This window comes from Neofelis nebulosa, chromosome 17, assembly GCF_028018385.1.
Source record: "Neofelis nebulosa isolate mNeoNeb1 chromosome 17, mNeoNeb1.pri, whole genome shotgun sequence".
Taxonomy (NCBI): domain Eukaryota; kingdom Metazoa; phylum Chordata; class Mammalia; order Carnivora; family Felidae; genus Neofelis; species Neofelis nebulosa.
The window spans coordinates 45,828,398-45,851,120 of NC_080798.1; the positions used below are offsets into that span (position 1 = coordinate 45,828,398).

General features: G+C 37.7%; 1 pseudogene; it reads right to left on the reverse strand.

Moving 5' to 3' along the window:
• The window catches only part of LOC131499207 (UPF0711 protein C18orf21 homolog), a 142,529-nt pseudogene that overhangs the window by 85,982 nt on the left and 33,824 nt on the right, over window positions 1-22,723 (reverse strand).

The window sequence follows — 22,723 nt, forward strand, 5'->3', positions numbered from 1 at the left end:
TTGGAAAACATAAATTACAAACCTTTCAAAATTTAAAACACAGGGAGATTCACAACTGTCATAGCTTGTCGTCCAGATGTGCATGTGGCTGCCATGAATTTTTATATTGGTGAGTCTCTTGTAATCAAGTGGCCCATTCTGTAGCATAGTGATATCGCACATACACTCATGGTTGTGAGTTTCAACAATTTAGAAGGAATTTTACTGTGGCAAGTTTATTATAATCAAATAGTCTATTCTCTGTTATATTGACATTGTTCTATCTTGTCATAGCTGCGAAGGCCAACATGTAACTCTTCTTTTCTGGAAGTACAGAACAAGTACAAAATGTTTGCATACCTCCTACAAGCTCATCTTAGAGGGGTATTTCTCCCTGTGCTGTCATGAACAGCTGGGCTTATAGCCTCTAATCTAAACAAATTTTCAAAGTTACTTACATTGGGTCCTTTATTTTAAAAGAACACAACTTAAAACTCATTGACTATTAAAAATTAAAATAAATAAGATAACAAAGTGTACAAAGTACTATTGAGCCTGTCGGATGTTTAAAGAGTTGCAACATTGTATGGATCAGTTATTTTTCACTAAAAGAACGAAGACTTTGAACTTGTGAAATTGGTGTGTTTTGTGGCACCACTATTGGTACAACTTAGGAGAATGATACTCTCTCTCTTCACTTGCACAAACAGACATAGGTATAAAATCTGTAACACTGTTTTCTACAAAAAATAGGCCTACTTTCTTCCATGGCTAGCGATTTCTAAATTAGCAATTTCTAAATTAGCACCCTTGCCAAGATATGTTAACTGTTACAGTCTTTCAAGAGCATCCTTGTCCTGTCCAGAATCCACACAGATTTGCCTTGTTTCCCCAGCACCTCGGGAGCACTGCTTATAGAGAAAAGGATTGGTGGCTTTTGTGTGGCTTGAAAATTTTAAATAATATTCTATCTTGTATCTCTATTGCTCTTAAGTGATTTTAAAAAAGATGGTCTCAGAATCTTAAGTATACATTGAAATTATGAAAAAAGCATGCTAATTTTTTTTTCATCCACTCCAGAACAAGTCGATTTAACTAACTTTCACATTTGATTTGAAAAGCAGAAGCATCCAACACTCTGGTCACCCCTGTGTCTTGACTCTGCATTGTACTGCCTCTTCCTGCCACCTTCCACAGCCGAGAGCAAAAAAAGAAACCACAGTGCGAACCTTGATTTTTCAGCCATTCTTTATCTTTGTTGCTGTTAGGCTCTTAATTCTGCTTGAGTGTATAATATTTGCGTTTGCTCTTATTACAGCAAAAGAAATTCCTTGGAAAACTTACTCACTTTCTCCCCATGCCTTTCATTTGCAGATGAAAGGCAAATGCAGATTTAAAAAAAATAAATAAATACGATGTGGTTAGGACCATTCATCACACTCCCTGTCTGCTGGGTCTTTGTTTCTGTTTCATGCTGCGTGCATCACATTACATTTCTGAACCTGTTGTGAGTTTTTTTTTTTTAAAGCATTCTTCTTTTGTAGTTTATTAAAATAAAAATATTTTCAGTCAGCAGAAATCCCATTGGTTCTTCTGGCAATCTTGCCCCACAGGCCTTTGCAGGACAAGAACAGATTGTCTGGGGCCTAATTCTGAGCATTGTTTTTATGAGGAAATCAAAAGTATAATTGTTAAAACCCGGTGTGTCCTTTTATGTCTGAAAAGGAGAATTAAATTGCTGGTGGCAAAGCAACAGGGGATAGAGAGAGTGGATGTGAGGCAGGCCCTCTGGAATTGGGGGTTTGTTGTTGAAAGTAAAGGGACATTGCACTTCAGAGTGTACCCAAGTGAGTGAGCATTTCCCAGGTAGATCGTGGGACCCAGCGAGTACAATGTGATGGGAATCGAAAAGGAATAACCAATGGAATGGTCTCTCTGGTCTTTCTGTTTGCTGCTGTCAGTTTCTTTCTTAAAATTCCCAATTTACAAATGATGGAGAAACCGTTCTGATTCAAACTTAGAAGATGGGCTGTTAGATACCTCCCAACTTTGGCTCTTTCTAGGATAAAAATCTTGATATTCTTGAGGCCTTTTTACTTACACATGGGCTTTTTCAGCAGAATTGATAACAGGGGTCCTCTAGTTCTCCAACCTGTGCTTTCATTTTTTAATTCTGCTCAGAAATAGCTTGAAATTTTGATTTTGTTTGAGCTAATTCCACTTTCCGGATCTGATCACTAAATGATGTGTTTTGATTTGCGACTTGGGGCATAACGGTTCTAGGTTCTTAAATTTAGTGAAGTTCTAAGAACATCCCAGGGGTCTTTAATTGGAATATGCAGGCAGTTGTGAATTTTGGCAAATGACGTTCAGCGTGTCTGCGCATTTTAGGGTTCACATGGAAGACAAAAAATTGTTTGAAAATGATCTGTGTTCTGAATTTAATTGGCATGTAACAAAAGAGATTTAAAAAAAAAAAGGGTGCAGTGAATCCTGACAGAACCTCAGTGGTGTGCTGTGGCGAACAAATGGTTAAAATATACACTCATTGGAGTATGAAGGCAGTTCCTCTCGGCTGTCAGATAGTTTGACCAGTGTCAGGCTATCCTGACGCGTGCAGCATACCTTCATTGCACCATAAATAAAACAGACAAATTACTTTTTTTTTTCCCTAGGATGGAATAAGCACCATGAGAGGGGAGGGAAAAGGATTAACAGGGGTGGGAGGGGTGATTTGGAGGGTCTGCAGGAGGTTGGGGGGAGTAGTGAAGAATTAGAAGAGAAAGGAAAAAAGAGCGATCCTTTCAGCCCCTCTATGAATCTTGGAATGGCAGCGGAGAACAATGAGAAAACCAGGCAATTACCTAGAATCCTGTTCCCTTATCCAGACATAGAAAATATATTCTTGCACCAGCCTTCCTTCCATCCCCCACTCGCCACCCGCCTCCTCCCCTTCCCCGTCTATCTAATTCAGTTCTTTAGTGGAAGGCCCAGCAGATATAACAAAGGGAGAAGGGTTTCCAAAGGTGGGCCCCTCGGGTGTCGAGGACCCAGCCTTCCAGGGATGCTGTGGGAAACGTTTCTTTATATTCTGTGCCTTTAGACGTTTTGGTAACCTCTCACTGCTGCAGCTTCAGAAATTATCAGGAAGGTATTTTATAGGCTAAACTCTTTCCCCGATTCTCTGAAAATCAAGTGGTCAGGACGCTCAAGCACCTGGTAAATGCACCAAGCCAACATAACCCTCCAGTGTTTGGAAATCCCATCCCAAGGTGGGACTAGGAATTCTGGGTCCTGAAACCAGTGTACCCACAAACCTTCTGGAATGCCCCTGAGAAGTTCTGTTTTATTTCTTAAGTTTTACATATTGCTGTGCTGTAAGAGGCTGGCCCTTGCCCAACTTTTCCCTCCGATTAGGCACTGCTGGAGAGTGATACTGGCAGCATTAGTGATTTGACAGGTTCTGCCACAGTGACTGCGGGAGACTGCCCCTCCTTCAGTCCTGTGCTCCCCATCACCTGGCCAAAGCACACATATGGAAGGATGAGCTGTAAATGACTGCTCCCTCTCTTGCCTTTAAGTTGAGAATGTGTGCATCCCATTGTCTGCTGAACAGGCGCATTTGGTTAACGATCTATTGAAGAGTGACATTTGACTGGGAATGTGTGTCTGAGCTCCTGTCATTTATATCCCAAGATGGCAAGAGTGGACCTAAGTACAATTTCCTGTGCCCTCCATCTACCACCTCCCACAACCAGTAAGAATTACTTTGTGTTGTCTTGAATGGTGATGGTTTCTGATGCACCATCCACACTTCTTGTCGTGACTGGTAGTTCATAAAGCGAGTCAGCTGCCTGGAGTTAGGGTGTGGTTGGCAGCTGCTTACGAAAATTCCTCTCTGTACTCACTACAGTAGCTGTGCAACCACTATAAAAAGTGGAATCCCCAGGCTTTCCATGGCAACACTTACTCAGGATAGTGCTTGAAAGAGACTTCAGTTTTTTTCTTGGAAAAACAATTAGCAAAATCTCAGAGGCCAGGAGATTGCCAAGACCACCTCCCTACATTAGCCAAACAATACTTGTTGGCATTTACTGGCTTATTTAACCTCACCCTTTAAGTCAATAGAGTTGCTGGAAATGCCATTGTTTCCAGTGGAGTGATGGTGTTTGGTTTCAAAGTGGATGCAAAGTGCTTTGACATCTACTGTGCCTTAAAGCGTGATTTACATCTTACGCAGTTGCCGCTGTATTTATTTTACAACTTGGTTGTGATTCTGGAGTGGCTGGAACCCCAGTTTTGACTTCTTTGTATCATCCTGTAGGATCTGAAGGTTTGCAATCGGAATCCAGGGGTTAAGATGCCATTTTTACCTCTTGCCTGGCGTGATGTCAAGGAGACTTGATGGCTCTTACCTTAGGTTGAGACTCGACTTGCTAGGGGACAAAAATTCATTAGCGTTCTTGTGAAGTTTAAGAAAATGAAAATGTATTCTATCACTTGGTAACCTGCCAGATGCCTAGAAATGTTGCAATTATTCCAGTTAGTTATTATCGATATTTGTTGATGGAGGCCTCAGTTATGTAAAGATAAGCCTAGACTAGACAACTATTTTCTTAAGGAAGTTACATTGTTGAGGACAAACTCCTAAAAATGAAGGTTCTTCTGGGTTAAGACTACAAAACATATTGGAAGATGACATTATTCAACTTAAAAAAAAAAGTATTGCCCGAAACAGCTTTAAATTGCCAGATAGAGCTTTTTCTCTTTTTCTTTAGAAATCACATCTAAATTTAACATAAATTCCAAAACTCAGTGCTGAGACGAAACAGAAAATAATTCAATTAATGAATCCCTCGTGCAATTTCTACGTTTATATAGCAGATTCATCATTTAAAAAACCAAAAACCAACCCTGATATTCTTTACTAGTGATTTTTTTCATATGTACACCAATTTAATTAGACCCCTTAACTGCTATGAGCATGTCTTCCTGAGATTTATCTAATCCTGACCATTACAGATACTTCTTTGTTAGGTAAGGTCACCTGATTTCTCCAAATTTAATTTCTATAAACTTTGTGTTTTAAGAAAGTGTTACTGCATTTGAGTTTTTCAGTGTCAAGATAATTGTTTCCAACTTCACTGATTTTTGTTTTAATTACCACAAACGAATTCATTCATCATAATGTAATCGCCTTCACTCCCCACATTGACACTGGGGGCCAGTTGCACATGTGGTATGATGAATCCGAGGAGAGCCCACAGAGCTGGTCAGAATCGCTTTTACTTACCAATCTCATGTATGAGTAAGAGTGTATGAAACCCAGAGAAAGTCTTCAAGTCCCACAGAATGAAGCACAAAACCTCTTCTGGGGGATTGCACTGAAACAGCTCACCCCTGTTTGTTTTGCTAGTGATGGGAGATGCCCCGGGAGGATTCTAGCCCACCTGACACCATTCACATCCTTACTTGGGTGAATTAAAATGACTATAAAACACTTAATTGAGTGAATAATTTAAAATATTATCTAAAGCAATAACCCCATCTTTAAACTATCTTTACTTTTAAAAGCATGCTATTCAACAAATCAAAGTTTTATTTGAAAGAATGGCATTAACTTGGGGAGAAGTGTAGAAACAGAAGCAAAGAGTTAAGGAAACTGCGTCGTTTAAATTGACATTAACTCTTTTTAAGATGCTCCTTGGATGTTGAGATTTGTTTTTTAAATGTTGGAGGATGACAAGTGATTCTAGAGGGACATCAAAGGACAGAGGATGCTCTATCATATTAAGATCACAGTTTGGTGAATCTGTGCAAGGCTTTTCCTTAATCTAATGTAAAGGTTTGTAAGAACCTGTCATCTCACTGCTTGTTGGCTGCGTTGTACATAATACCCTTCAGCATCATTGATACCAACCTCGATGGCATTATTGCTATTTACAGTTGTGTGCTAGTAATGTTAAACCCGAATGGGATTAATAAAATAAATTAAGTGATAAAGATTTTAACGTTATTAACAATCAGTAATACTTCTTGACAGCAGAAGAAAAGAAATAACATGCCATTAGCCAGTCTAGATGGACTCTACAGTCTGTAAACACCAAGATTCCTGGTAATTCATGTGGATAAAGCTTACTTTCTTCAGGTGGCTTTTCCTCCACCTTCATAATCTTCCCCACTTTCTCTTCTTGCCTCTCTTCTGTCTCTCCTTTTCCCTTTCCTTCTCTTTGTCATTTCTCTGTGTGTGAAGATATATTCTTCATGATCTCTCAGCTTTTACTGCTTTTGTGGTTATTCTGCTATTATTGTCTGGAAATTGACCACTGCCTAGCAGTCGTGTGTGTGTGTGTGTGTGTGTGAGAGTGTGTGACTTTTGCCTGTAAACCTGCTGGCTCAGCCTTCTTTGCTCCCAGCTCTCTTTGCTTGCCTTCCTTTGCTAGTGCTTTCCTCACTCCCACAGTCTTCCAGCTTCTACCTCAACACTCTTCATCCTCCCGTAGATGCTTCCTGGGGTTCTTTTTGAAATGGATGCTAGCCTTTTGTTCCAGTCCCACTCTGAGCTGCTAGGGTCAGGCAGCTAGCAGCCTCCCTGGGGCAGTGCTATGATGAATTTTGGCATGGCCAGGCTGTTAAACAACTCCATCATGGAGTGCCAGCGTCCTCAAAGATTGAAAGGAGCTGTGATGAGCTTTTTCCAAAGGCTCCATGCAAGTTTTGAAATGCCAAAGATTCCCGTGGATACTTAAATTATGTTGTAATTTTTTGAACCACGCCTTCCCAATAAAAATGCATTTTCTTTTTCCAGGAAACATAGGTACTCTGTGATCTTATTAGTTAAGCACTCAAATTTTCCCTGGGATCCATGCTATTTGGGTTTAGTCATTTTTTTTATTTAAAAATGTTCAAGTCCTGTCAACCTTTTTATTACTGATTGTCAATTATGTCTCATCTTTGCCATCATTCACATGCTTTCTTCTTTTTAGAGTCATAATTGTTATAAATGACTCCCTTAAATAATTTTTAAAAACCATGGTTATTTCAGAAACATTTAGAAATTTGTTCTAATTGAGGGCAAATTTTTTTCCAGCAGGTAGAACCGTTTATTTCAGCCCAAATTATTTACCTAGGTCTGCATGTATGTGAGAAATGGTTTAAATGAGAATACACTACATTGTCCTTAATGGTATCAAAAATTTATCTTTCAAAGTCACTTAATTTTTTTACATTTATACTTTTGAGTTATGTGGCCACTAAAAGAGGCAAATCATGGTCTTTTATTTGGACTACGTAAGTAGTCAGACAAGGAAATACTGCTAAGGACCTTCCGATGTCAGTCCTAAATGAGACAACATTTAAACTTAGTTGATGTTGGGGCACCTGGGTGGCTCATTTGGTTGGGCGACCGACCTCGGCTCAGGTCATGATCTCACAGTTTGTGAGTTTGAGCACTGCGTCGGGCTCTGTGCTGACAGCTCAGAGCCTGGAGCCTGCTTCGGATTCTGTGTCTCCCTCTCTCTACCCCTCCCCTGCTCATGCTCTGTGTCTATTTCTCAACACTAAATAAACATTAAAAAAAATTTTTTTTAAACTTAGTTGATATGACTGTGTGCACAAAACATAAGCATCTCACATGGCCCCACAGCAAGTCAGGTGAGTCTTTCAGCTGTGTTTCATTGTAGTGACCCATGGCTCTTCTGGAACCAAAGAATGGGGGGAAAGTACATGAAAGGTGTGTGCTCGCGCGCGCGCGCGTGTGTGTGTGTGTGTGTGTGTCTGCACTGAATGCAATGAGTGCTCTCAGGAAGGATAACTTTGGCTGAGTTAACAGCTCTGTACCCTCCTCCTTATCCTTTCTGGTATTCATTAAGTTAATATACTGTTGCCTGCATGGGGCACCTTCTTTGATGGTGAGTACAGTTAAATGCCTATTTAGACATGTCACACACTAACCAATGCAAGAAGGTGCATAAAGTGTGGCAGAAAGAGAGGGAGAAGGGGGAGAGAGAGAGAAGTGTTGCTATATATTTTTTAACTTAAAAATGCTTCTTCTTAACAATCCTTTGCAGCTGGCAGAGGCTAAGGTTTCTCACACTGTGAAAGGAAGTCAGACCATAAATAAGCCAGTTGAGCACACCTGGAAAGAATAAAATGCCTTTCTGGACTTTACACTGTGCTTAGAATGGATGCCAGCCTGGTGAGTGCATTCAAACGGTATGGAAGAATGTGTAAATGCCACATTAGTATAAAGCTAGGGAAATGTTTCGATTTTTAATCTCCAGCTTTTAAACTAATGGTTTATGAGAGAAAATAAGGAAAGGCATTTTTCAAAGTTTAATACTTAGCTGTCACGTTTGGGGCAATGGACCTCTTTGAAAAAGTAGTGGCAGATTAAGATAGAAAGATGTGCGTTCACAGCCAGATAGAGACTATAAGGAATGTTCCAGAAGTTCTCACTGTTTTCACCCTATGGATCCAATTCAAAGAGCAAAGATAAGCAGTCCATTCTTCATTTGATGTGCATAAAAGACCTAATGTGATCTGGTGATTATTAGCTCTTTTTACTTCATCCCCTTTTAGGATATTACATGAGATTTTAGTATTGTTGCCCTGGTTAGGTATGTGCTGGTGCCATTCTTGGGTTGGAAATTGTGGATGCTTCTGTTTAATCATTTGGTTGTCTGTACTGTCCATGAAGTCCATCCTATCTGGCTTACGCCTTTTGCAAATGTTAAGGTAGGGTAACCCACCTCCCCAGAAGCCGGGCACAGCTGAAACAAGTCAGCAAACTTACGGTTATACTGATTTTGTCTGAAAAGCATGTATTCACAGCCTTCCTTATCTGCACAATAGGGTTCACGTCTAGGCCACGGGGATGGAAAGGAAGCACAGTATTTGCCAAACCCAGGCATAACTGTGGGATAGACACTTCTGAGGTGAAGAGAAAAGAGTTGGTCTTGAACAACCCATTCCTGATTCTGCTTTGTCCCCAGATTCTGAAGTCCGGATATAGGAGTTAACTTTTTTGTTTGTTTAGTCTTCATTAAATTGTTACAGCTGAATGCCAACATCAAGTCAATTTTTGAATACATTTTAAAGTGTGTATGGGTCTATCAGGAAAGTAAAAGCAAGTACATCTGGGTCTAGCTGCCTAGTAGTCACATTCTTCTCTGCTTCTCAGGTTTATGTCCTGTCACTGCTTCCTTTTAATGTTGGACATTGATTCTTTGTGTCTCTTTGGCGGCTGGTCCACTTCATTAGCCGCCCCTGGTACAGAGGGAAACAGTGAGCAGAGGAGAGCTCCCAAGAGCCAACACAGGGCTTCCCTTTAGAGTGTATTAATATTCTTTACCCAGGTGGCCTCCTCCAAAAACATGGACTCTGCCTCCCCCTGGGAATCCAGAAAGGGATGAGAGGAAGCAAATAATTACTAAGTGTCTGTTTACTGAGTTTTGGAGTCACTGTGATTGTGTGAAAGGGTTTTCCTTGATGGCTTTCAGAACTTTTTGGGGAATATGTGTCTCGTTTGGAATCTTCATGGGCTAACGTTCCTGGTGATTATTGTGTGCCAGACACTTTGTTAGACTATGACGTTAGATTATACAACTTATTGTATTTGAGGGGGAGGGGTCTGAATATTTGCCTTTTTAAAAACATGTTTATTTTTGAGTGAGAGAAGAGACAGGACGTGAGTGGGGGAGGGGAAGGGACAGAAAGAGAGAGAAGGAGACACAAATCCGGAGCAGGCTCCAGGCTCAGAGCTGTCAGCACAGAGCCCAATGCAGGGCTTGAACCCATGAACTGTGTGATTGTGACCTGAGCCGATGTCAGACATTTAACTGACTGAGCCAGCCAGGAGCCCCACTATTTGCCTTTTTACATACCAACTTAGTCCTTGTGAAAAGAAGACTAGGAAAGAAATGAAAGAGGAAAAACGTTTATTGTTTGTTTATTCTGTGGAAAGATTAGTTGCATGTTTTGATTTTTGAGTAATGATAATTCCTGCTGATCTGAAGCAAAAAGCCAAGAAACCTTTTTACCTTCAGTATTAAAGTTTCTTGTTCCATTAAAAAAAAAAAAAAGAAATGTGTTGAATATGCTTACAGCAATTCTAAAAGAATAGGTATCTTAGTAGAAAGACTAAAAACTTGAGCTGGTACTTTGCTTCAATAATAATTGAAGTCCAGTGTCCATTTTAATGCAAGCCTCTTATAGACCAATTGCTAAGAATGCTTACCTTCTGATGGAGTTCATTATTCACAAAGTTATTATCTTTCCAAAAGCAGAAGAACTATATCTTTACTGTAATGTGCTGCTAATATTTAAAGTGCTGCTTTTCTGATATTATTGCTTAAAGTTTCCAGTGGTGTCAGTTAGACCCTCCAATCCCTGTCTTAACAGTAAGCAATAACTGAGACTATCTGATGGTTTTTCGTCCATCTGGTACAATGTACCACATGATTTAAAAGCAGCAAATCTCGGTATTCAGTTTATTTATATTGCATTCTTTTTGGTTTCAGTATTTTGAGGAGAGAAGGAATGGTCAAATACTATTTTCTGAAGTGCCCAAAAACAGAGATAAAAATTAAATAGAGAAATAAATGGGCATCACCTACATTAATATGCGTTTCTTGTATGTGTGTTCAGGTTATGTTCTCTTCTAGCAGCTATTTTCAACTCTTCTTCCTAAGACTCTTGGCTGATTTTGGAAACATACATCATCTTTCTAATTTTATGATCTATGTCTTTGCTTTTTTATATCACAACATTTGTAGTTCATCTTGTTTTTCCTTTTTGGCTCAGAATCAAATGGAGAAATCCAACACGAGAGTACAGGGGGCACTATTATTAGTTTGTAAGGAATGTCACATAACATACGTGAGTATTATATGTCCTGGTGTTAAATATAAATCTCTTTACTGGGCTTATAATTTTACTGTTAAAATTCACCTGAGGGGGACGCTCTATAGGTAAGAAATCTTAATTGAGGAGAGATTTATAAAATCAAACTTTAAAGAAAACACCAGAGAGTGTTTCTAATTTTCCTAAGGACAGATTTTATATTTGTGCTCCTTCTAGTATGGCTCTATGATTTTTAACACTATATTTGACAGGCAGTAAATCTAATTATTACCGAGCATATTAAAAAATGTATATATAACGTAGGAGAGTTGGCATCTAAATATTTTGCTCTCACATTCATAGAATATTTGTTCACAAAGTTTCATAAAGATTTTAAAATCCTTACATATCACAGTTATACCTCTAATAAACTAATTATATATGTTGATTCTACTCTGTAATTAGGTGTAATTACACTAATTGCATAAACAGATGATAATCAACCTGAAATTACTTTATAAAACAAGAACATTTACACAACAATAATGTCATTAAAAAACATAAGCCCCCAAGAATGAGACAAAGCGAGCACCACCAGGAAATTCAGTTAGGGATTAAGTGTCTAGCACGGTAGGTATAATAGGGGCGCTGTCACCTTCGCATTACCCTAATGCACTCCATTCCTCTTAGATATAGTATGTTTAAATCCCGAGCTGTGAATTTCTAGGCCTTTGTGCCTTTGTCTCACCACCTTAACATTTTTAATGTAGTTTTTGTTGTGTAAATCTATATAAGTGCCATCACCCGTCAGCGGTGACATCTGATGGCATGAAGCCGACCCAGTCTGCATGTATTAGGGCTTTTTGTGTTTGTGCAGTGGAACCTCCTTAAACAAATTCCAGTTGAAGGAATAAACCTGTAAAAGGAATACATTTTCCCTGTTCTGAAACAATAGCTCAGTTTTGAATGGATGCCCGTGAAAAGAATAAATCACATAGAAGGATAAAGTTCTTTTCTTCCAAAAGGGGAGAGGAAGGTAATGATGATTTTGACCTAATGAGGAAAGAAATCTCTTGATTTATCAGTTTAATGTAGAGACCAATCTAGAACACATGCCAGGAAGCCTCCTTGAAATTATTGCAGAATTTTGGAGGATCCGAAAGGAATTCCAAGTAACAAAAACATGATCAAGAGCTCAACAGTTGCATACAAAAAACGTTGAAGCTCCCTGGGCAAGAAGATACTCGACATTCCTTACATACCTCTTGAATATTTAGTCATTCTATCGGTACTAGGCACCAGGAAACCAAATACTTGGAGTTCTGTGGTTAGAGGTAAAAATTAAGCCTCCATTAAAATACAGTGTTTACATTGGAACTGCCCTTTTGTGTTGTCTGCAAACAATAGTCTAGGAACTCTAGACCTGTTATTAGATACACTTTGGGGAGGATTTGCTGTGAATTCACAATGAATTTGGGGCTTGGGAAATGCATAGATCTCTGAGTTGTTAGCTTCTAATGCTTGTGGCATCCTGGCTGTATAAAAGTTCAGTGCTCGTTATTACCTTAATTTGTAGCAGAGCAATTGAAGTATATTTAAGAGCATTTACGACTTGAGATGCCAACTCAAGTTCAGCGTAAGAACTTGAAGATGCTGTATTCTGCTTTCATCAATTAAAAAATGTTGACAGAATATTATAAACATAATTTTCCAAACTGACGGCTGCTGATGAAGAGTAGACACACACAGATGCTCAATAAATACTTGGTGAACAAGTACCTGAATAGGGGGAAAAATAATATTTGGTAGGTTCCTCCAAAAGAAAAGATAGAATGTAATCTGTGCTGGACTTGGTGATATTGCTTAAATTTTTTGATAAGACTTTATTTCTCTGATTATAAAATGACATTCACCCTAAGATTTTGGAAACTGTAAATAGGCACAAAAGAAGAAATGGAGAGCCTTTGAGGTAGGTGCTGTCTGTTTGCTCTCCAGAAATCTTCCACTCCGACCAGCAAAGGGTATAAGAATGCTATTTCCACATACCTTACCATTATTGAGTGTTTTAATGTTTAGATCTGTTAATTTTATGCACAAAGTACTACTCTAATGCATCACCCTCAGTCCTAGAAAATGACTTTTTCTTGGATTTCTGTTTCTATTTCATTCTATTGGATATACTGGGTGTTTTGACAAACATTAATATTTTTTCTGTGTTGGGAGAATTCTGCAGTGTTTTGAGTCTATTGTTGAATTGCCAACTCAGTTGAACTCATTGCCTGTTGTGAAAGTATACTGATGAAAAAAGTGAAGCCTTGAAATTGAGGTGGAGATACAGTGAAGAATTTGAATGAATTAGCTTATAATGAACTTCCAACTCCATGAGTCTACTTTGTGGGCTGAAGGAGACTTACTGCCCTGTTCTTGCTTGAAGACTTTGGAATGACCCCTTGCAAAGGGAATGCAATATTCCTTACGGCCATTCTCAACATTATACACTATCTCCAGACTTATATGCTAAGACTGATCCTAGTGTGCCCTAGAGTATCAGTTATAGACTGGAAACTACAAGAGTTTGCCAATTTTTATTTGCAAAAATCTGATTGTTGATGGGCAAATGGATTCTGAAGATAAAAGAACAAGGAAGGAGTATAACTTTAAACTTAACTGAATTAATTGATATGGATATGCTTACTGTAGCTTCCAGATTCAATATAGTGGCTTAAGTTTGAGTGCTCAGTGTCAGGCTAGGCATTCACCTGCTCAGAAGTGAGAAATGTTGGAGTAAATTTATCATGTTTGCCTAACTCTAACCATGTCCTCTAAGAGAATTCAGAAGATACTCCCTTTATGCATTTAGAAATATATTAATGAGATTATTCCAGGTCTTGGAAGAGTACTGAAGTGGCCATTCTCTATAAGCAAGGGACACTTGCGGGAGACAGCAGAGTTCCACGAATTTGTCAGCTTACGTGGATTCTGGAGTGGCAAAGTCTGAGTAGCAGCTCAGCATCAGAAAAAATAGAGTAGATATGGTTATCATAATATGCATCAAATCTAGTAAGATAATAGTTTGACCAACTCTAGTGTTTGATGATGACTAGGATCAAAATAGATGGGTAGGGGGTACCTGGCTGGCTTAGTTAGAAAAGCATGTGATTCTTGATCTCGGGGTTATGAATTCAAGCCCCATGGTGGGTATAGAGATTATGAAAAAAAAAAATAGAACTTAAAAAATACCAAAATCTGTGACTAGCCCAATAAGTTTCTATTCAATAGAAATATCAGAAAGATTACATACTTGATGAACTGTAGCCTGACATGAACCATGGCAGTAGTCATGATCCCTTTATAAAAAGTCTGAAATCTCTACGAGTTTATAATTTAGGAACTCTCTACATGCAGGGGAGGCCAGGTACCTTGACAGGGAGAAGTCTACAGTACATCTTAATTGGTATATATACATCTTTTTATCCTTTTCCAAGGGACCCGGGAAATTCACCAGAGCAACTGGGCAATCGGGCAATTGGGAGAAATACCTAGACCTTTCAGAAAGCAGTAGATGTTAGCTCTGCATTAACACAAGTCCTTGGACTCAGAATATCATGTGGTTTTTCTGTCCGAATATGGGATTTATAGAATTCACATGATAGAGATTTGATGTGATCCACTCTGATCCTGAATGCATCACTCATTTATTTAATTCATGAATTTAATTTTGAAATATATATCATCAGGGGTGCCTGGGTGGCTCAGTTGGTTAGGCGTCCAACTTAGCTCATGGTCTTGGAGTTTGTGAATTTGAGCCCCCCCCCCCCCCCCAGTCCCATCCTCCGTCAGGCTCTGTGCTGACAGCTCAGAGCCTGGAGCCTGCTTCAGATTCTGTGTCTCCCTGTCTCTCTGCCTTTCCCCTGTTCGCACTCTGACTCTCTTTCTCTCAAAAATAAATAAACATGAAGAAAAAATAAACATGTATCATTAGCAGTAGAAGAACCCTATAATGGTTTCTGGCATATGAGAAAGGACCAAGTGGAAACCACTGGAATATGTCTTACTACCAGGAGAATAAATGAAAAGCATTACTCCATCCCTGGGGAACTGCAGAAATAAGTATCATCATAAACCACTTAAAAGGGGCAGGGATGTTAAATTGTATTACTTCCTGACATAACTCTCTAGTATGAATAGGTCTTGAAGAATGCTGGTGAATTATCGCTTGAGCTTAGTATGTAGGAACTTTATTTATTTATTTATTTATTTATTTATTTATTTATTTATTTGTTTATTGTTTATTTATTTTGAGAGAGTGAGTACGAGTGGGGAAGGGGCAGAGAGAAAGGGATAGAGAGAGAATCTTAAGCAGGCTCCACGTTGTCAGCATGGAGCCCAATGTGCCGCTTGAACTCACGAACTGTGAGATCATGATCTGAGCCAAAGTCAGACACTTAAATGACGGACTTACCCATGCACCCCTGGTGGTAACTTCATTTAAATAAAGTGTTGCAGATGTGGTGTTTTTACTGAAGCAAATGAATATAATCTTATCTACTGATCTTGCGAATATTTTTTCTATCTCAATGTATGTAGAACACCAATAGTATTTTTTTACACTTGGCATGGATAGCAATATACTTTTGCTACTTTGCCTCAGAATTCTGTACATTCTCTGACCTTGAGCTGTAATTTAATGTGTAAGGACTTTCTTATTATCCCAAAGGACATCAGGCTAGGCCTTGAAATTAATGACTTTATGCTGATATAATCTGGAGAATATTAAGTAGCAGACACTTTAGGTACACATATACCAGAAAATGGGAGCCATATCCATGAAAATATAAGGCCTGAGTTGCACAGTGTAGAGGATTGCATGTAGAGGGTCTACTGGTTTGGAAATTTTCAAGATACTTGCTGAAGTTTGAATCTTGTACCATTAAGAAAGAGACACAGAACTTAGTGGATCTCTTCATTTTGAAGGCAATGTATACCACATTTGGCTATGTTGCTTGAAGGTACTTACTAGGTGTAGCAGGCGGCCTCACCCACACACCTGACGTATATCCCCTTATCTGTACCTCTCTCAGCACTCCAAGAAAACTTATAACTGACAGCACCTGAATTCTTTGGTCTGAGAGATTTCTGTGATTGCCAGAGCATACTTTTGTGTCCATTACTCTGTGTCTTGACAAACTGGGATGCTGTATGAAGACTGTATTGTTTCATTAGGAGAACTCTTGTTAATGCCCCTGGGATTCAGGATTAAAGCCATGCTCTCTTAGTTAACTAACTAGTCTATTGAGAAACTGTTGTCAAGTTGCATTAAGGCCATATAGACTAAATGTTTAAGCATGGCGTATGTAGCTATTCGACTTGAGCTACTTACAGTGCCTGCTATTTGACCTAGTCAAATATTTGGATGTGCTAAACTGCAATATAGTTTCAAGTAGAGGTGGTATATATGTGATCTAACTCAATTAGATTTTTCTCAGCTTTATACTTAAGTGTCAAGGGAAGGGTTCTATGATCAATTGATTAAGAAGGAAAGAAAAATGAAGGCTTAATTGCCACTGTTGTTGCATGATAGGTTAGTACCAACATGACATGGACAGTTTTAGTTTTACAAATATACTTAGGGATAGCTTGGCCTCAGTTTATAAACTTTATCTCATCAAGGTTGACTTGAGTTATCATCATTACTGAATGCCCAGCCTGAAGACTGTAGTCCCCAATATGGTACCATGCTCAGGGGAGATTAGCCAGATACCTAACATGCTAAACTGTAATATCATGGAGCAAAAGTATTTTGAGTTTGAATTTGCTTTTTCTTGCCTGACGTGATTAGCCAGCCCCACCATCCTTAGATCCATTAAAGGCTTTATTTTCCATCATGGTGTCCCACACCATGTAGTTACTGAATATGAACTCACTTTACGTCAAAAAAAGTAGGGCAATAGGTATAGCATGTGAGAGTCATGTAATCTTCCCGAAAGTGCAATGGAGTTTGTGAAATACAATTTTTAGCTTTGTATTGCCTTGAATCAAGGAAAGCATAAAGAAGAAAGGTAGGAATGGATATTAAGAGTCAATCGACCATTTTCTGAATTTGTATAAATACCCAGAATGGGGGATTGGCCCACTGAAGACTATTACAGCTTCAGTTCAGAGACTATTTGGTGAGGTTGAGGTGCTATCATATGGGATACAATATATACTTTGAATTAGTGATCAACATGTGATTCTGTGTCTGTCCTATTGAGAATATGTAAGTTTGGGAACCAAGGGGGAGGAAAAAATAATACCTCTTACAGGTTCAGCTAATGACCCACTTAAAAAAGTTTTACTTCCTGTGTCACTCAGTGTTTATTGCTGGATATAAAAATCACTTCAAGTGTATTAGGCAGAAAGGGCTTTAATGTGGGTAATTAGGTGCTTATGAAATCATTGGAAGGCTGGAAGAGTGAATATCAGAAGTCGTTTTAAGAATAATGGATTTAAAAAAAACCTCCTGTAGCCACTATTCTGGAATTAGGTAGTTGAAATGAAGAACATTGGAATGGTGAGTACTTACCAACTGTATATGGAACATTTCTCAGCTCTGGAACTCTGCTGCTTGAGAGGCTTAGTACCCAAAGAAAGATGGCTTCCTTCAGGGAAATAGCAACTATTCCATTGATTTCAGGCTGAGCCAACCCACTCAGTCATTTCAGACTTCTTGTGCCACTTGATAAATATGTAAAAGGGTTTAGGGTTGATATGGGAGATTGTTGCTGTCAATAGGTTGCCACATGGATCCCAGAGGATGCTCTGTGGTACCTTGTACCACATCTTGTACAAGTAGCATCTTGTACTGCTTCAGTGAGATACCTAAACAAAAGACTATATTAATATCTCACATCCCCCAGGAGTGAAGGTTTAGATCATTTCACTGGGTAAAGAAACCTGGTCAGCATAGCAGCAGAGTGAAATTGGACCTGGAAGGAGGTGTGGAGGAGTGAAGTAAAAAATAACAGTGATAGCATCGTGCCCATTTGCAGAGAACTGTAACATCTGCCATATTTTCATATCTGTTATGATATCTCATGTATATTTTTGTACTTGAACAAATTCTCTTCTTTTTCCCCTATCATTTATGTGTGTGATTTATACATGTTATTTATGTGTGGGTATATATACACACACACACACACACACACACACACACGTATATGTGTATATTGGCAATTATGTATACATTATATATAGGCAATTATTTATATATATATAGGCAATTATGTTAGTAATTGTATGTTAGTGATTAACTTTATGGTTTATAGGTTATTCTATAAACCATATTCTAGATTATAGAATATTGGAAAGTGACAGTAGTAGAGAGGATCTTGGACTTGGAACTAGATGCATTTAACTGAAAGGTCTTTGGATTGCCCACTGTTGGAGGAGGGAAGGTGCATTTTTAGTTTAGATTAGGTTAGGCAAGAGCTCCTTGTGTGCATAAGAGGGATTGTATGAGGAAAAAACAATGTAGGTTGATGTGGAACAGTTAAAGGGTGGTCTTTAAGGGAACATTTGTCATCCATTTTGGCCACTCAATATCTGAACCACCTCCTTTGTTTTGGGTACTCCCTCCTCCTATGAGACTTGTTGTGGATACTACCTACCTCTTTCTGGAGATGCTGAAAATACCAGTTATTTGCTTTTTTTTATCCCCTTTGAGAGTCCCCTTTGACGCTCTGGCAGCAGGGGTGCAAGCACATAATACAAGCTCTAGGGGCAGCTGTCTGAGAGTGACAGGGAAGGCACACCCTCAAGGGCACCACTCTATAGGGCAGCAGCTACAGAAAGAATGCATTGCTGAGACAGCATTGGTGCGACATCATTGAGACCATCTATGCTCCTGCTTGTGTTCTTGAGTGCTCAACAAGGACAGTAGGCATGTTCCCTCTCTACTCATTCAGAGGCATGATAATTGGGAGTCTTCTTGTCTGTATTGCCCCAAATCTAGCTCTCCAGCCTTCCTGGGAATTCTGTGCTTTCCCTACTATCACTTTTCTTTCTTATTCTTTTTCTTTTTAATCCTTTTCCTTTTTCTTTCTATAACCTATTCAGTGATAAGATACAAAGAGCATTGGATTTGTACACAAGAAACTGGGTTGGAAGCAGGGGTTGCTACCTAGTGACTGTATGACTTGGGGTATATTTAACTTCTCAGAGCTATAGTTTTTTTTAATCTGTAAAATGGGAATAAAAATTCTGACCTCAACCATTTGGCACAAAGATCACATAAAGGTTCTTAGACCTGTGCCTGACACATCTTGTTTTTATTATTGTCTTTGTTTTTTAAAAAGCAGCACAATGGGAAGATCCAGTGTTTGAACACAGAGTAACTGTGCTCTTATTATACTGTAGGACTATATTTAATACTGTTTTCATTAAAATGTCCTGGAAAAGAATGTTTTCTTGCTCCTGAGAGTGCACAAAATAATAGAGTTATAATTTCCAATTATGAATGCCAGTGTTTTTTACTTTTCATTCAAGCATTTCCACTGCACATAGTTCAAATTTCTGAGGGCCATCTTGGGAACTGCAGAATAGCAAAATGTGCCTTTATCTCTGATCACTGTTAGAAAGTTTAATAAAGTTGGTGAATGTATTAAGAAGTATGCCATTTGTGGTGGAAGGCATCTTGCTTATTTGTCAAATATTTTTACAAAGGCATATTAGATGTAGAAAGTAAAGATAAATTACACACCTATATACCCATCACTTAACTGAAGCCTCTTGTATAATTCTCTCCATATCCTTTCTGTGTCTTCCTTCTGGAAGTATGCATAAAAATGTCTGGAATTATATACAACAAACTTAGCAGAAGCAGGAATCAGGTGGTGCTTTCACTTTTTTTCAGTTCTTTGTAGTTTGAGCTTTTTAGGAGTACATTTTTTTCAATTAGGAAAATAATACACTAAAAAAGAAAAAAGACCCTATTAATTGCATTGGAGCAAAAGACACTAATGAATTAAAGAAGCATGACTATAGTAGACTTGATAAATAAAAACATGAAATTTCAAAAGCACATTAGCAATAATTATTTGGGCAATTTTTAATGTGTCTGGTTTAATTGCTTTCTGTGACTTGTAGTGATTAAAAGGGTGGACTTTGGGGCCATTGGGTCTGGTTTCAAACCCAGCTCCGACACAGACTAGCTATGTGCCGTAACACGTTATGACTACCTCATGTAAACTGCTTTGTGCCTTAGTTGCCGCGTCTATAAAATGTGGGTAGTTACAGAATCAATCTCAGAAGATGGTTGTGAGGATTCCATGTATAATTACCTAGGAAAGTGGTGGGATTCTGGCAAATGTAATCCATCCTAGTCACACTGACAGATGATAACGTCCTCACACTGGAGAATATCCACATTTGCTCTTTTAAAAACTGTTATTACATGGAGAATTCTTCCTGGTCTTCTGATTTACTTACTCGGTTTTCAGCAGTTGGTACTCTGCTCTTTACTGCCTTTGTTAAAGGCATCACCCATGCTTTAATTTTTTGAATCTAAATTTTGAAAAATTCATTCTTGTTCTCAAGTAGTTTCTTCTCTCTCTTATCCTTTCTTCCTTTTCTCTATTCTTGTTTTAATGATAAAATAGCCTCTTTAATGCCATTGAAACAGAAAATCAAATACCTTCTGTTTTCTGCATTAACATTAGGTCTGATGTCTTAGTTTTTCTTCTCTTTAATTTGCTCTTAATCTTCATGTGTTGAGTAACTTTGCCATATTGCCCAATCCCTAAAAATTAAGATCAGTAGAGTATGTACTTATTCCCCAAACTGAGTATGCATTAAACTGACCAGAAGGCTTTATTAAAATTACAGACGCCTGTGTCTTATTCCTGGAGATTGTCATTTGGAAGATAGGTTGTAAGACCCAGGAATCCTACTTTTAAAAATAAGTATTCAATACTTTGACACCACTGTTATGTATAGAACAATATTTGGGAACTGTTGGCCTGGGTTATTTAGTATGTATAGCTAGTAAAACTCAAATTAGCTGGAGTTGTATATTTACTCTCTTTACTTTTTCTCGGTAACATTCTCTCTAAGCATAGCAGTTGGTGTGTTTACTGGTAGGTGTTCCTTTACTCATCCACAAGCAGTAAACAAGAGCCAACCATCAAGCATTTCTTCTGTGAATATAAAGGTTGAATATAATGGGCTTTTTAAAAATAGTTACTATATGCATTAAAAATATATATGTATATATATTTGGATTTGAATATTTTAATTTATATATATATGTATATATATTTAGATTTCAATATTTTAGTTTATTTTGATTATTTACTGTTAAATAAGCTAATAATTAAGACTATTAATTTGCCTTTGGGAATAGCTTTAGGTACATCTTATAAATTGCTGTAGTAGTGTTATTATTGTTACTATTTCCTAAATGATCTGTGAGTGGTTTTACTTAGGAGACCCTAAAAAGTATTCAGGTTGTTGAAGGCTTTTGTTTTGTTGATGCTTAAAGATTTATTATACTGTAGAAAGATAATGGAGCTTGCTGCCTGTGTAATTTTTACTATTTTGATTTTATCCCGTATTTATTTTTAGGTAATATATGGTAAAATAATACGAATGTTCTGTGGATATGAAAATGTTGGCTTCATATGAGTAATCATATGTACTGTTATTTAAGTTTGACTCTTTAATCTGTTAAATTTATACTCTGACATTTCTTGAGTTTCTGGTACTTTTCCTTTATTTCTTTTAGATTTATTTTTCTATTTTGGGGCAATTTTATTCCATGTATAAAAGTTAATAGTTGTTAGAGTTATGTTATATTTTTGTATCTTGTAATATATTAATATCCTCTTTATTCATTTAATGCTTGGCCTTCATTTTTGCTTTTACTGATACTAATATAAGAACTATCACTTCGTTGTGGTTTATATTAGTCCATTATATTTTTGTTCATCCTTTTACTTTTTAACTTTCTGTGTTACTTTGTAAATCCTGAGGCAATTTTTAAATCAAATCTAAGAATTTTTGTCCATAATAGGGGTGTTTAACTCATTTATATTGATTATAATTACTAGGATAATCCATATTGCTCTTATTTCTTTCAGAAAAAATTTCCTTTTTGAAATATATTTTTGCTGTCACTTGTCTTTTCATCCATAAACTGTGCATTCTTTGCTTCTGTTTTTGTCAGTGTTTTGGAAGTTATATATCCTGCTTTTAATGTTTTAAATGATGCCTATGCTCTTTCCAAAGTATTTATTATTGATTTTTTTCCAGTTTTCAAAGCTGACTGAAATAGTAGCTCAAAACACTAATTGGAAGAATGCTACAGGAACCAGTGGGGAAGATAACAGCCTCTGAAAATTTCTGCCTCTGAAAATAGTGGTAGGAAACAACTTGAGTTTTTGTGTAGACTTGTATATAGGACTAGTTAAACCATATAGCGTATAAAAATATGTCTTTTTAAAGATCATAATGTATCTGCTCCTAGAATAGCCATCCTTTGTTGCTTTGTTTGCTGTGATTGACTAAAAATGTGGTGGAGCTAGAAAAGATTAGGGGAAAGAAAATTAATACAAAATCAGTGGAGAGGCTTCCATAGAAAGCCAAAATTTAAAATAATAGATCTATAAAAAATGAAATAAAATAATAGACTTATAGTTCCACAGACAGGACAGAATTATGAACCACAGAATGCTGCCTCAATATGAATTTGTAATTGTTTCTAACATAATGAGTTTCTTTTCAAAATGTTTTTGATTTATTAAAACAGCCAAATCCATGCATATCTCTTTGACCTGTAATAACAGTGAGATATGGAGGTCATTGCCCCTTTTATCAGAGAGATGAAGATGGGTGGAGATCATTTTTATTATGTTACCACTTT